General features: G+C 48.5%; 1 protein-coding gene across 4 annotated transcripts in view; it reads right to left on the bottom strand.

The window, feature by feature from the left end:
• ETV6 (ETS variant transcription factor 6) overlaps positions 1 to 15,087 on the bottom strand; it is a 272,788-nt gene that overhangs the window by 244,216 nt on the left and 13,485 nt on the right. The gene's annotated exons all lie outside the window — the stretch shown is intronic.

Raw genomic sequence — 15,087 nt, 5'->3', positions numbered from 1 at the left:
TGGTGCATGTGTTATCTACATTCTATTATTCAGAGATGGAAAGAACGCCGTCCATTCAGATTTGTAATTACCGGCAGGCGAGCAGGAGGAGCAGGGAGAGAAAGGGGAAAGGCTCATCACCAAGCCAGACTCATTTATCTTCCCTTCCTTTTCCAGAGGCAACTTCAATTGATCTCCGATCACTTTTCCTGTCTTAACAGAACATCCAGAGAGCCACAGCATCCTTACGTTAGGAAGTCCTTCCTTTAGCTGACTGTGTTGGGATTTAACAAGCAGAAGTCACCTTAAAAAGCAAACCGCTGCCGTTTATGTATAACTCAAGATTCTGAGAGCACAACTAAAACTTTTTACTCTGTATTATTCTGTCTGCATTAAGCAAACCTCCCACAGCCTGGCCATATCCTGCAATACTACAGGACATTAGCCTCAGCTGACAGTGCTGCAGTGTCGTACAGGCTGCTAAGAAGGTTCTGCAGCACATCAGGTGCTGAGCCAAACACAGAAGTCACCAATGGACATACTCTGCTTCCTGCACCTTCCTCCAGGCCACAGATGGTTGTGGTGCACCAACCCGATGCCCAACACTATGGTCATAAGCACAAAAGCAAGACTGGCCTGGACTTAACGAGGTTACTATCAAATGACAGATGCAAGCAATGACAAGATGTGGTGAGAGAAGTTTGAAAATGCGTGTGATTGGGGCACACGAAACAGACTTCTCATCCAGACTGCAAGTCTGCTTGGGGAAGAATGACCAGGATGATGTAGGGGAACAGCATGTGCAAGACCAGAAGATAAGGGGATGGTCTCTGTGGAATGCTGAGGTGTTGGTGCAGGTACAGGTGGTCCAAGGAAAGGCCAGGGATGTGGCCAGAGAGCTCAGTATGGCTTTGTAGCCCTGCCAGGGGCAAAGCTCTCCCCTGGGCAAGAGGGCATTCCCAGGGGCAACAAGTAGCTGGGCAAAGCATGACGACAGGGGCCGGGGGAAGCACAGGGAGCCTGGGTTGTATCACAAGAGCTCTGCATTTCTGAGAGTTGATTAAGAACAGGCACAAAGCTCACATGCTCCATTCCATCGCCTCCCCCGGCAGCTCCCAGTTCCTAGAGACTGTTGGCTGTTATCACCACAGTCATCACCAGGCTGGGCCCATTCCAAACTAACAAGGCAAGCAACACAAACAAGCAGTAAGTGGCCAGAAACACAAGGCGAGGAGTGAGCGTGGGCCCTTCCACTAGCTTCTGTGACTTCTTCTTGACAGTATGATTTTACTTCACCATTTCTACACCCTCAGTTCCTCCCTGGCCACTCTCCTCTAAGGGAAAAGAGCCCATGCCTTACTTGAATATTTCCTTTGCGTGTACCACATGTGCTAACCAGCACAAGGGGCTCTAGGGTGAGCATATTCTTAAGAGAACTGACATGAAGAGAAACCCCCATTCAGTGACAGACAACACTCTGTATATTACTCTATGGGACAGGTTCTTTGGTGTAGTGGCGAAGATGCCAGTTAAGACACCTGCATCTGACATCAGCAGTGCCTGGGCTCAATGCTCAGCTCCAGCTCCTGACTCAAGCTTCCTGCTAATGCAGACTCTTCGAGCTAGTGGTGATGGTTTAAGTGCTTGTGTTCCTGCTACCCACATGGAAGGCCTGGATTGAGTGCCCAGCTCTTGGCTTCACAGCCCAGCCTCAGCCTATGGGGACATTTGGAGAATGGACCAGTAGACGGGAGTGCTGTCTTTGTCTCTCTCTGCCTTTCAAATAATTAGTACAAACACACACATGCATACACACACATATTTGGGTTGACTAAAACACAGCCAAAGGCCTCCCGACTATCAGGGTCCCCAGTACCTGCAGCACAAGAAAGGGGCAGCTAGAGCTGTGCCCACCCTGCCCCTTCTCTCCCTACTACCTCTGGGAGAGACGGACACTCACTCTCCTGGAGAAGATGAGCAAGAAGCAGCTGGCTCTCAAATGCTGGGTTTAGCAACTGGGGCATCACGGGGAAAACACCAGCAACAGACCTAAAAAAGTCCCCTAGTCCCTGGGCCACGCTGCACTTTAGCAGGGCCAGAGAAGGTGCAAACCAGCGTGTTCACTGCCTCTGGCTGTTGTCTGCATGTCTTCCCTACACTAAAAACATCATCTCAGAGCAGGTGTTGGCCTGGCGGTTGAGAAGCCTGTGTCCCACATGGGTTCCATACCTGGGTCCACTCCTGGTTCCAGCTTTCTACTGACGTGGACCCTGGGAGGCTGCAGTGATGCCCCAAGTGGTCGACTTCCTGCCATCCACATGGGAGGCATGGATTGAGATCCATGTTGTGGGCATTTGGGGAATAAACCAGAGAATGGCATCTTATAATCTCTCTTCCCCTCCCTTTAACATTATAATGTGGACATTACTATCAAAAAAAAAAAAAAAAAAAACAAAAAAAGTCATCTCCTCTTTGGACAGTAAACATGCAAAGGCAGGCACCCGATAGCCCTTTTTGGGATTCCCCAACTTGGAACTCGGGCACATATAAAGAAAAGTTGCTATTTTTTACCATGGAAAGCCTGAGGCTCCCTGCCTAGGTCACCAGCCGGCCAGCTGCCCCCTGGCCCAGAATTCCTGCTTCCTCTGTTCCTCCACACACCCATCCGAACATCCTCTGACATTTTATATGGCTGCGCCCCATAGCCTGTGCAACTAACAAGTGAGGACTTCCCAAAAATCAAGGCGAAAAAGGAAGGAAGCTAATGACCTGGCCACGCGCGCACATGGCTCTTTATTGTTTGCTGGATTCCGTGCATTGTATTTGCTGGGATGGTCTGCCGGTCTCCGAGGGGCGAACCAACCAATGTGTCAAGTGTGTCTGAGCATTTGTATGTTTTAGAAAAAAGGTGGATCAGAGGCAATTCTTCCTGAGAAACATTCTCTGGGGTCTGCATTGGCAGAATAAAAATTACACCTGCTCCAAGCAAATTTCACAATTCAGCCACTCCACTGCTGAGTTAGATTGCTGAATGCTACACACAACAGCCCTGAGTTGTGGCCAAATCACAGTTTGGAGACCACACGACTTAGTCTGACTGGGGAAAGGAAGAAGGATCATTCTAATAATACTCACTGGCAATACCTGGCCAAGATCAAAAGTAGGACCACTGGGCAAAAAAAAAAAAAAAAAGAAAACGGAATACAGCCATAAAGTGAGACACGCTCTGTTATGTAAGAGATGATGTAGCCCCCAACAACCACAACTATAAAATTTGGAGGGCCTTGGAGGAAGAGATTGATTCCTGACAGAATGCATTCATTCACCAACATACAAGGGTACTACAAAAAGTTTGTGGGAAGATAAAATTAAAAGATAAGGAGCAGGTGCTGTGGCACCGTAGGTTAAGCCTGCAGCACCGCCATTCCTATATGGGTGCCAGTTCAAGTCCCAGCTGCTCTACCTTGGATCCAGCTCCCTGCTAATGTGCCTCGGAAAACAGCAGAGGATGGCCCAAGGGCCATCTGCACCCAGGTAAAGAACCCGGATGAAGTTCCTGGCTCCTGGCTTCAGCCTGGCCCAGCCCCAGCCACTGCAGCCATTTGAGGAGTAAATCAGTGGATGGAAGACCTCTGTCTCTCTCTCTCTCTCTCTAACCTTGCCTTTCAAATAAATAAAATTAATTTGTAAGAATAAAAGTTTAAGAGTGGGCATTTAGCACCGCAGCTAAGCTCCTACACACGGCATGCCTGTATCACACTCAGCAGGCCTTAGTTCGGGTGCTGGCTCTATTCCTGATAGCAGCTTCAAGCTAATACACACCCTTGGGAGGCAACAGACGATGCCTCAAGTACTAGGGTCCCTGCCACCCACATGTGACACCGAGTTCGAGTTACAGACTCCTGGCTTCAGCCTGTCCCAGCCCTGGCTGTTAGAGGTATTAGGGAAGTGAACCAGTGATAGTTCACTGTCCCCATTGCCTTTCAAATAAATAAAAACAATAACTGGAAAAAAAAAAAAAGGTTTATCTAGGTGCAAAACAATTTTGAAATCCATGCATAGTTTTTTCATGGTACACAGTTTCCAGGAACTTTCTGAAGACCTCTCATTCTCTCTCTCTCATCACTACTGCTCAGATACTCTGTGCTTGAACTTTGTGTCCCTGAGAAGTTCAAGGTTTAGGCCTGAGGGTGCTGCCTCCCTCGGCTACTTGGGCAGCAGCAGGCTGACTGCTCTGATGGTGTTCCCTTTCCCCACGCGGCGTGGCTTCCTCCTACCCTGGGTGGCCGCGTGAGCCCTTCTCTCCCACAGCAGCCCACTTACAAGTCATCTAGATGTAATTTTCCTCCTCACGGACATCCCCACAGTTTCCCAGCACAGCAAACTCATCTCACATCCCACCCCCCGGCAAATCCCCTCCTCACTCACCACTCCCACCTGCTCGGAGAGCCGCCCCTTCCGCAGCCTGCATCCACACCCTCAGATCACCCCAGCTTGGCACCAGCGGAGCCACAAATGGCCTGCTGCGAGAGCAGCGTCACAAACACCCAGCTCCCGCAGCTGAAAGCGCCCTCCCCTTTCCCTTCTGTCGCTGAATGTTCAAGTTCAAGGTTAGTGAGAAGTGCCAGAAAGTCCTCCAGTCGGGGACAGGGCAGGGGGATGCAGAGGCTTTCCCTACCACGCTACGCAGCCCCCTCCCGTAGCAGTGAGATGGCCGCTGACTTTCACTGCTGGCTACAACAGGGTTTCCTACAAAGAAACTGCTCTGGACTCTTCCAACATTCCCAGGGAGCCTGTCTGCCACCTTCCTTCCCTCACCCCGAGGGCATTTTTGCTTCCAATCTGAAGCTCAATATTGCTGAGTGCTCTCTTTTCTTAAGACTAGGCAACTTGGTAATAGCAAGCATTTCACACCAGTGACCCCACTGCTAACACGGGGTGGAGATCTCAGAGACTCGATGAGCTGGCTGCCTGCATGGATAGCATGGTTTATGGGCTATACTGCTGATTACCTCTTAAACTCTGTTAGCGCTGCCTTTCGGTGAACAGCACTGTATATGATAGGCAAGCTTTGTTTCACCCCATTAACAGAGGACAACTGTATTGCCCAGATGAGTCTTGAGTTCCTGTGTTACTTAATTACTATGCAGTTGTGCTAAGGAAGTTGGTGGGGGGAGGCTGGCAGAAGCGGAGATCACCTTCACGTACAGATATCTGTGGTTTTATTTTTCCTTTTGCCAGCTTGCCTCTCTGTTTCAAGTGCCTACCATCTGCCTTTGAACAATCTAAGTGCGAGCAGACAGATTTTATTTGGAGGATGAACTGCTCTGCGCTCATCCTAGAAAAGCATTTTCATATATTTGTGTTCAGGGCATTTTCTCTTTAATGGGATCTCAGAGGCGATTGGGTTTGGGATGGGAGTCAGTTCCTTTCCAGTGGGGGTCTATTATAAAAACTTCATGATCACATTCTCAATAGAAGGCATAGAGTGGTCACAGGGTCACAGCTCATGTCTCACCCTAAAATGTGCCCTGAAACACTCCGTGGTGTCATTGTTAACTCATCTTGAATTGAAAGAAAGCTCGGATTCAAGCCCGAAGCATGCAGGCCCTCCTGATTTGAGGTTTTCTTTACATGATCAAAGACCACCCAACTAAAAACCAGACTCATTCATGCAGTTCGCTCGTAAGAGAGACTGGACTGGAACATTAGTTTCAAAATACAACCTAAAATAAAACCAACTGCAGAGTCACAAATCAATAACCTGGGGGGAGGCGGAAGCCAGGGGCTCTGGTCCTACCACGGCAATTGTAGCCACGTGACCCTAGCGGGGTGACTTAACTGAGCTATTTGGACCCTGGTTGGAAAGTCCTCAAAACGAAAGCTGTGAAAGTCTAGACTATTCTGTTGTTTTAATCGCTGTCGTCTGGATTACAAGTGCACAGCAGTCAGAACTGGTTGGACAGACTGGACAGACATGTCATGACACCATGTGTGACAACCCTTTATTATTGAGACCGGGGACTCAAACCTCAGCACAGAGAGCCCTCGGTCCACTGAAAGAGGTGAAAGAAACAGGTTGTCACATTGGGCCTATAGGCAGTCTTAAGCTGGAACCCCCATTTCCTACCCCAACAAATAAGACCCTACTGGACTGCAAGCCAGAGCCGGTAAGTCCTCATTGCTCTTGAGGCTAAAAGTAAGTTGTAAAAAAATCAACAGCTCTCTCATCCTCACACGCCACAACTTTCCAGGAACCACTGGAATTTGAGCCGGGATGAGGGTCCCTCTCGGGGCAAGGAGAAATCCACTATGACCTCGAAGCTGTGGGTTATTCTCCTTCTTTCTTAGGCACAAGATAGAGAAGGAAAAGCAAGAACCTACGGCCGGCGCCGCGGCTCACTAGGCTAATCCTCCCCCTTGCGGCGCCGGCACACCGGGTTCTAGTCCCGGTCGAGGCACCGATCCTGTCTCGGTTGCCCCTCTTCCAGGCCAGCTCTCTGCTGTGGCCAGGGAGTGCAGTGGAGGATGGCCCAAGTGCTTGGGCCCTGCACCCCATGGGAGACCAGGAGAAGCACCTGGCTCCTGCCATCGGATCGGCGTGGTGCGCCGGCCGCAGCGCGCCTACCGCGGCGGCCATTGGAGGGTGAACCAACGGCAAAGGAAGACCTGTCTCTCTCTCACTGTCCACTCTGCCTGTCAAAAATAAAATAAATAAATAAATAAGCGAGAACCTACAACCCCTGCTCATTCACCTGTCCCTCTCCAAAAAGATGTGCACGTGGTTTCAATATAATGCTAATGGCTCTTTATTATAAACAAGTAGAATCTGGAACAGAACCTTGTTAAAACCCTACAAGGCAAGGTTCAAAGTGTATTCCTTACGGAAAGGTCATGCTCTCACTGGAATAATATTTCCCCCACTCATCTACACGTACTAAAACTACTCAAAGCTACTTCTCATTTACAAAGAGAGAATTAGAGTGTCTTTCTGTCTTGGTCTTAAAACTGATCCTATGAGCCACCTCCCTAAATCTTCTGTCGATTATTTTTAGAAGAGTGTGAACTTCTCTGCTTTCATTCCTAAAATGATGCTACATGATGGTGGGGTATGACTCAAACAGCATTCCCCCAACCCTCCCATCTTTTCCCAGAACGGGGTGTGTTGTAAACAGGATTACACCATGTTTGTATTGAAAAACCTTACAAATGAGTAAAGCAATAAAGGGTCAAAGAATATGGCAACCTCTGTAAAAATCTGAATAGGAAAGTCTATTTAAAGAAATGCAGTTTCATTACTTAAATACAACACCACACACAATATGAGTTCTACTATAAAGTGAGAAAATTATAATTCCCAATAGGCCACCTCCACACAGTCATGTTTCATAAACATTAAAACTCTTACCATCCAGAAAGGATTTACTAGTTGTTGAAATTAAAGCATTAATTAGTTTCAAAGACCAATATTTGAAAAATGAGTACAATGAAATTGGATATTTCTTACCCAAAGTTGGTGGTAGTCATGTCAATTACAAAGAAAAGAGTAACTTTGACATCCTGCATCTCAGACTCACATGAATTATTTCTCATTATCATAAATTTGGGATTACTGTGATATCAAAAGCTTTCAAAAATCTACTTGTCTTCCCTTATCTCTGGAACATAATCCAGGGAATGACAAACTCATCATTTCTAATTAACAGGACTATCAGTGCACCCTGAAAGAACAAGGAACATTGAAAGGGTGAACAATCAGGTACTAGCAGAGTAACTTTGGGAAGGAACACAACTGCGGTGGCACCAGCAAGAGGCAGAGAGAAAAGCAAGAAGGTGGTGCCAGGAGGAGTCCCCAGCCCGGGGATGAAGCGAAGCTGTTCTAGGAGACCTCACTTGAGTACATCCGGCTTCAAGGTTTCTGTCTGGAGAACGTGAACGCACGCGCGGATCCATGAAGGAGCAGCAAAATGGTTTCACGTTAATAAAGAGGAAGAAAATGTGTGTGTAAATAAAACATGAAGGGTGGTCCCCAAAATACCTTCATAGAGCAGAGGTGAAGGGAGCAGCAAAGCTGGAGGAGCCACGGAGGGCCTGGGGAGAGGTGGGAACTGAGTGGTACAGCTGAGCAGGCTAAGAATAGAGACACGAGGAAGTGCTGCTGCGCAGGAGATAGGGACGCGGAGGAAGAAGCCAAGCAGGCGGGCAGGGGAGCCTGGGAATTGCTTCTAATTATCCCATTGCACCAGAGGCAGCACAGCTAGAGCCCTTCAAAGAAGAAAAGCAGCAAAGCAAAGGAAAAGTCCTTCCTGGTCTCTCCTCCTCAGCTTCTTTTGATTCACAGACGCCGAAGTCACTTACAACACAAGCCCAAGATCAACAACTGCAGGCCTTATGGTCAAAGAATTCTACTATTATTTGTGAACCATGGTTTGATGTTCTGGGAAGGTGCATGAGTGTGATGTGGTACATGAACTACAGCCAAGCCCAGGAAAGAGGAAGCAAGTTTACGGAAAACTTTTTCAAAGATATGTGCGCCTGTGCATGTGGGTGTGTCTATACTTAGGCCCAATTTTTAATCTCCCACAAAGTGAGGGTTGCACAGATGTAGGCATCTGAAGATGTGACCCTGAGATCAGTACAGTACACCTGGAGCACAGCCAAGCAGAGGCACAAATGAGGCAGCCGCCTTCCATTAGGCCAGTGGCCCACAGAGCCCCACATCCTGCTCTTGACATGGCCAGTAAGGAGGCTTGTGCTCCGTGTGTTTGTTTAACAGAGGTAGCACACCTGGCTGGGCAATTGTGCAATAGGATACCAAGGGGGAAAATTTCTTCCTGATCTCAGCCTGTGATCAGATTCTGCCCTGAAGCTTAAGGCTTAAGTGTCCCTGCGACTTTCATCCAGAACAAAGGCAAACATCCCAACGCAGCCCTTCTCAATGCCGGCCAGGGATCACAGACATGGAAGAAAGCTCAGAAAAGATCCAGGTGTGGGTGGCGTTTATTTATTTTTTTATTAAACAGGTAGAGTTATAGACAGTGAGAGAGAGAGAGAGAGAAAGGTCTTCCTTCCGTTGGTTCACTCCCCAAATGGCCGCAGCTACACCAACACAAAGCCAAGAGCCAGGAGCTGCTTCCAGGTCTCCCACGTGGGTGCAGGGGCCTAAGGACTTGGGCCATCTTCTACTGCTCTCCCAGGCCACAGTGGAGAGCTGGACTGGAAGAGTAGCAACCAGGACTAGAACCGGCACCCATATGGGATGCCGGCGCCACAGGCAGAGGATTAACCAAGTGAGCCACGGTGCCGGCCCAATGGGTGGCATTTTTGGTAACTGCATATCACCTTCACCATGCATGGTTCGGATCTCCCACGATTTTATTTTTGATGAGAGCTATCTGCGGACAGAGCACAGCACACCCTTCTGCAGGGTTTGGAGAAACGGGCTAACTTCGGTTGGAGTGGCGGGAAGAGGAAGGTGGCCCTTTGCACAGCTACATGGCCACTTATTACCACACTCCAGCTTGCATTCAACAGCTCCTGAAAAAAGGGGGCCAGAAATCTTCTCCAAGGCAGGTCCAGTGTGGAAGCAACTCCAGGTGAAACCACTGCGGGCAGCCCTCCAGCTGTGGTGGTTCACAAGTGCACTCGCAAGCAGGTGGCCAGAACTCGGAGCACAGAACTAAGTGGGGGTGTGGTCTCAAGATCAGGCTGTGAAATACACCTAAGTCTCATGAGCACTCAGTTCCAGGTCCCCAGAGTCCCTGACCCCTAAGCTCACCAGGAAGAAGTCAGGAGGAAAGAGAGAGAAGGAGATGGTGTTGGAATCAACGGCCTTGGCAGTGAAGACACTGAGCAAGGGTCTTTGTGGGAAACTGACAACATCCCATCATCCATGTTCAAGGTGAAGAAGCCGAGGGTCCACAGGAGAGCACACACCTACCGACCACCTTCCGCAGCAGCTTCAGAAGTGTGTATTTTTCACACTGACACACAGACCTGGCTTTTCTGCTCCCAGAGGCCTACACCAGCATTCCTACAATAATTCCCAACCCTCGGGGAGCCTATCAGAGAGAAGCAGGGGTGCTCTCAGGCTCTCTGTGAGGACAGTGAGATCGAGAGAAGCAGCATGGAGGCTGAGCCACCTGTAGCCAGGATCAGGTCAAGGGCAGCAGGGCCAACAGCAGCTGCCATGGGGGTCTGGACACGAAAGCCCCTGGCAGGTAGTCAGGAAACTATGTGACAGTTTTTGGGGGAACTGTAAAAGGATCCCTGCTGGAGTCTGATTGGGTCAGGAAGCTGGAACTTTTTCACACATCCTAATGGCCAGAATCCTAGCTATATGTCAAAAACAAGAATTAGGGCAAAATGAGCACTTTGGGCTTGTGGGGGTGGTCCAAGTGTGTGTGCGTGGAGCTGAAAATACCTGACATTTGATTGGCCTATTTCACACACATCAGATCACACTGATCGGCGTCATAACCTAACACACTCTGCCTCCTCTTTAAACAAACACCATGGAGCTGTCCTCTGGCGTCTGGAAGATGTGAGTTTGAGTTGTGGCTCCAGTCATGCAGCAGTGCCCCCAAGCAACACAGTGGTAGGAAAATAAGAGCTGCAAAAAGAGATCTTCATCTCAGATACTTGCAGATGAGAATCCACGGGAGCTGGAGGAGGCGGGTGAGCAGAGCTGACCCCACGAAAGGGCCACCTTCCTCCCTTCGCCTAGAAAGGCAATCTCAGACTTCACAGAAGGCTCCGAAAGTTGCGCCGCTTTGTCAGGTTATCTCTGCCAGTGAGCTAGTACGGCAAGGAGGAGGGAAGCCAACTGGAGCCCCTCCCAAGGGTGATGGCCACTGTTTCCAGAGTGTCACACCCAGCTATGGCCAGCCTGCACACAGCTATAGCAAACAGCCATCAGCTCCGTCCCCAGATCCCGGAGACATCCTGGGCCATGCCAGCAGATGATCTGGGAGCTAAGTTCATTCACGTGGGGCTGTCCCAACACATCCTACCTCAAAGCTCTCAAGCTTTTTCCAGTTGTCTCCATTCCTTCTCTGAAAGATGGACACCCAGGAGAGAAAGCTGAGCAGGTGCCTTGTGTGTAGGTGAATGTTAAACACATGAACCTCACAGGAGCACCAGAGGTACTAGGAGAGGTAGTGCTGGCCCTGCCATGTGGTTGTGGCATGACTTAAAAAAAAAAAAAAAAAAAAAAAAAGTCCCTACCGTTCTTTCTTCCTCTGCCTTCCAACATTATGTGCCCAAGATTTCAACTGTGCCAGGAATTTGTGTTATTTATCACAGAGCCGGGCATCCACTAAGCCCACCAAACTGATAGAAGCTTAATAAGTACTTGCCGATTTTAAAAACTCCTTTCAACCAGCATATACTGTGCCAGGCAAAGAAAATATGACTCCATAAATTCCTGGCCTCAGTGGGCTTTCATTTTAGTAAGGATGACAAGCAACGACACTGCGGAGGGATCACGGTCAAGAACAGAGGCGTGCATGTTCAACAGGCTGTGCAAAGGACACCGTGCCTGGCAGCCACAGGGAAGGCTTAAGAAATGGGCTTCCGATGACGAGCTGGCTGCCGCACAGATAAAGGATCAGGGGAAGATTCCAGGTGCGAAAGTTCAGCATGAGGTCTGGGACAAGAGTAGGTACTTATAGGTTGGAGTATAACATGGCAAGGGAGGTGGGAGCTGTCACTAGCAAAGCAGACTGCAAAGGGCCTTGGAGGACATGAGGAGGAGCTGGGTTGCAGGGACATCATCAAATATCAAATTTTTAATTGCAATCTTTTTTTTTTAAGATGTATTTATTTTATCTGAAAGGCAGATTTAGAGAGAGAGAGAGAGAGAGAGAGAGACAGCTATCTTCCATCTACTGGTTCACTCCCCAAATGGCAGCAACAGCCAGAACTGGGCCAGACTGAAGCCATGAACTAGGCACTTCTTCCGGGTCTCCCATGTGGGTGCAGGGGCCCAAGCATTTGAGCCATTTTCCATGCTGTCCCAGGCACATCAGTAGGGAGCTGGATCAGAAATGGAGCAGCTGGGACACAAACTAGTGGCCATATGGGATGCTGGCATCACAAGCAGCTGCTTAACCTACACTAATACATCACAACACCAGCCCCCAAAGAATCATTTTATTTGCAAAGAATCACTCCAGGATGGACTGAAGAGGACGGAATAGAGGTAGGAAGACCCTACAGGTAGAAGCGACTGACAAATGTGGGGTAAAAGGGAAAGCAGCGACAATTAGGGTAGAAAAATGTGGTCAGCCTGCACCAGACTGCCCTGCAGGACAAACACAGCACGGAATCAACATGAAGCTTTGGATCCCGTAGTTTTAAGAAACAATAGTGCAGAGGCATCTGGCACAGTGCTTAGGTCACCACTTGGGAGGCCGGCATCCCTTGCAGAGTGCCTGGGTGAAGTACTTGCTACTCTGTTTCCAAACCGGCTTCTTGCTGATGCACACCCTGGGGGGCAACAGATGAAGGTTCAAGTACTTGGCTTCCTGCTACCCACAGGAGAGACTTGGAATGAGTTCCAGGCTCCTGGCTTCAGCCTGGCCCAGTCTTGGTTATTGGGGGGAATTAAAGGAGTAAACCAGCTAATGGAAGATCTCTGCTTCTCTCTCTATTCTCTCTCTCTCTCTCTCTCTGTGTGTGTGTGTGTGTATGTGTCTTTCAAATAGAAAATGAAAATATACTTTAAAAAATTTAAAAAGTAGCAAAAACAGACCAGAGTGCCACGGATGAGAGAACGGTCATCATTTGCTACCCTTAGCCCTGGGTGGCTTCTTTGGTGACCTTGGCTTTAAGCTGGCCTTTGAAAAATGACATGGAGGTGACCTGGCAGAACTATTCCTTTACGATCCTAATTTTGATGGTCCCTCCCTGGCATCTGTATCCTGAGGTTTTATTTAGCCCTGTCTTTACGACATGACTCTTGGGCAGATTTCTGGTAACAGAAACCTCCACCAAGAAGAGCTGCCATGTCGTTTCGCGTTAATCCTGTTCATCAACCCTCTTGGCAGTATCTGACTTCTGTGGGACAAAAGACACAAATACAACAATGATAATAAGGCTTTGCCAGGCCAGCACACTGATCCCGTCAGAGGATTACATGAGACACCTGTTTTATAACACAGCAGCTGCTAACACAGGCGAAGCATGGCATCCTAGTAACAAGAAAGAGTTCTCTTCCATGAAAATCCAAAGGAGCAGAAACTGGCAGGGAGTGATTTTCAGCTCTGTCACCTGAATGTGAAAAGAAGTTCAAACAAGATTAGACGCCTCATGGTAACCCTGCATTGCTGAACTTGGAACCCCAAATGCTAGTTTGCTGGTGGGGACGTGGTTTACCTATCCATGCAGGTATTCTGCAGCATAAATCCTGAAAGCGGCTAGTATCATAAACACACTGAAGCTTTCTGAACTTTGGTTGATTTATACCCTGTGGCTGACCAAATGCCTCTTCATCTAAGCCAGCTGAAAAAAATAAAGCAAAACATCGCCCAGTTTAGAATGCAGAGGAGAAAATAAACAACACTGTAAATGATCTCCTCAGTTCGTTCAGCACTGGAGACACACACACACACACACACTCACCAACTCCCAACATACAAACACCACAGGCAAACTCCTCCAGAGCAGCAATATGTCCACATTACCTTTCCAGGCCAGCCCAAGGAGACGCTCTCAGAAACAGCTTGTTAACAGCCCCTCACATTGCTGTTTAACAATCCGTTTATAACCCATCACAAAGCCAATCCTCCAAGGAGACATATTTTACACCTATATGTAAAGGTTTCTTTACTACAACAAGGCTACATTTTCTGCAGTCTTTTTCTCTATATGCTAGGAAACAGATTATGCCACAATTTCTGTGATTTATGATCCCATGAGCATGCAATGTGTGTGTGCATAGAGCAAGCAAACAGTCACCAGAAAAAAAAAAAACCCTTGGAAGGAAAGCAGAATGATGTCTAAGAAAGCACAAGTCACACCACACAGACATGACTGGAGCTAAAAATAGCACATGAAGGCACTGTGTCAGCTCCCTTCTCACTGTTCTCCCCAGAACACACCAGTTCTAACCTACAGTGGTGGTTCGTACGTTTGAGCCTTCAGTGACCTTGCCTAGCAACATCTCTCTGACCCAAAGAACCCACATTCTAGGTGTTAGTGTGTGGAAAAATCTTTCAATGCAGACCAAGAGTGAACCTGAAACTGTGACTTTCCCCCCAAAGTCTGAAATTTGTGCCCTGGGGACACCTGGGCTCACTGAGAAGGGTCCCTTCTGGAAAAAGGTCTTACAGAAGCGCCAAGCACAGCAAACCGGCCGATACGCAGCCTGCTGGATCAATGCATGCCCACCTGCAAGGAACGCAGCCAGAACGTCCCCAAAGCAGCAGCACCTTGCCAACAAAGATCTCACAAGAAGTCCCAAAAAGACAAAAGGAGGAAAACCCATAGAATATGAGACCTAACGACAGACAGACCCCCATTCCAGATCAAGAGCTGCGACGCCTTTTTTGCAGCCATCCACGTGCTGACTTAGATCAGAAATGTGTGCATCGAGATAAGGTACCCAGGTTTGCCCACACCAGGCTCTGCAGGTCATCGTCAAAGGCACCCAAATAAGAAACAGGCCGCGTTGTGAACTCACATTCACCTCTAACCTAGATATCAACCAACCAAGAGGCAAGAGGACAATGTTCTCACCCACTCACACCTCCTCCACAGCAAACTCTGAAGACCACAGCTGAAATGAAAATGTGCCCAGCCCACCTTTTCCTCCACTCAGACTGTTCGACACCATGGCTAACCACAAAAGCACACTTAGGCACTACCCCCTACTCGACAGAAGCTTCCTTGGGCCATCTGACCAAGTTTGCAGACAGACAAACTCTCAGAAGAGCCCGCTGATGTTAACAGTGGCCTGTGCCATCAGCTCAGTCTCTTCCTCCTTTGCTGCAAACAAGGCCTTCGGTGGGGTTTGCTTGGCTCTCAACCTCTCTTCCTCCTTGCATTTAGAAATTCTTTCCAATTTATCTTTATTTATTTGAAAGGCAGAGAAACAGAGACACAGAT

Source organism: Lepus europaeus, chromosome 6, assembly GCF_033115175.1.
Source record: "Lepus europaeus isolate LE1 chromosome 6, mLepTim1.pri, whole genome shotgun sequence".
NCBI classification, from domain to species: domain Eukaryota; kingdom Metazoa; phylum Chordata; class Mammalia; order Lagomorpha; family Leporidae; genus Lepus; species Lepus europaeus.
Note: the sequence above shows the minus strand (reverse complement) of the source record. Positions and strands in the feature narration are given on the sequence as shown.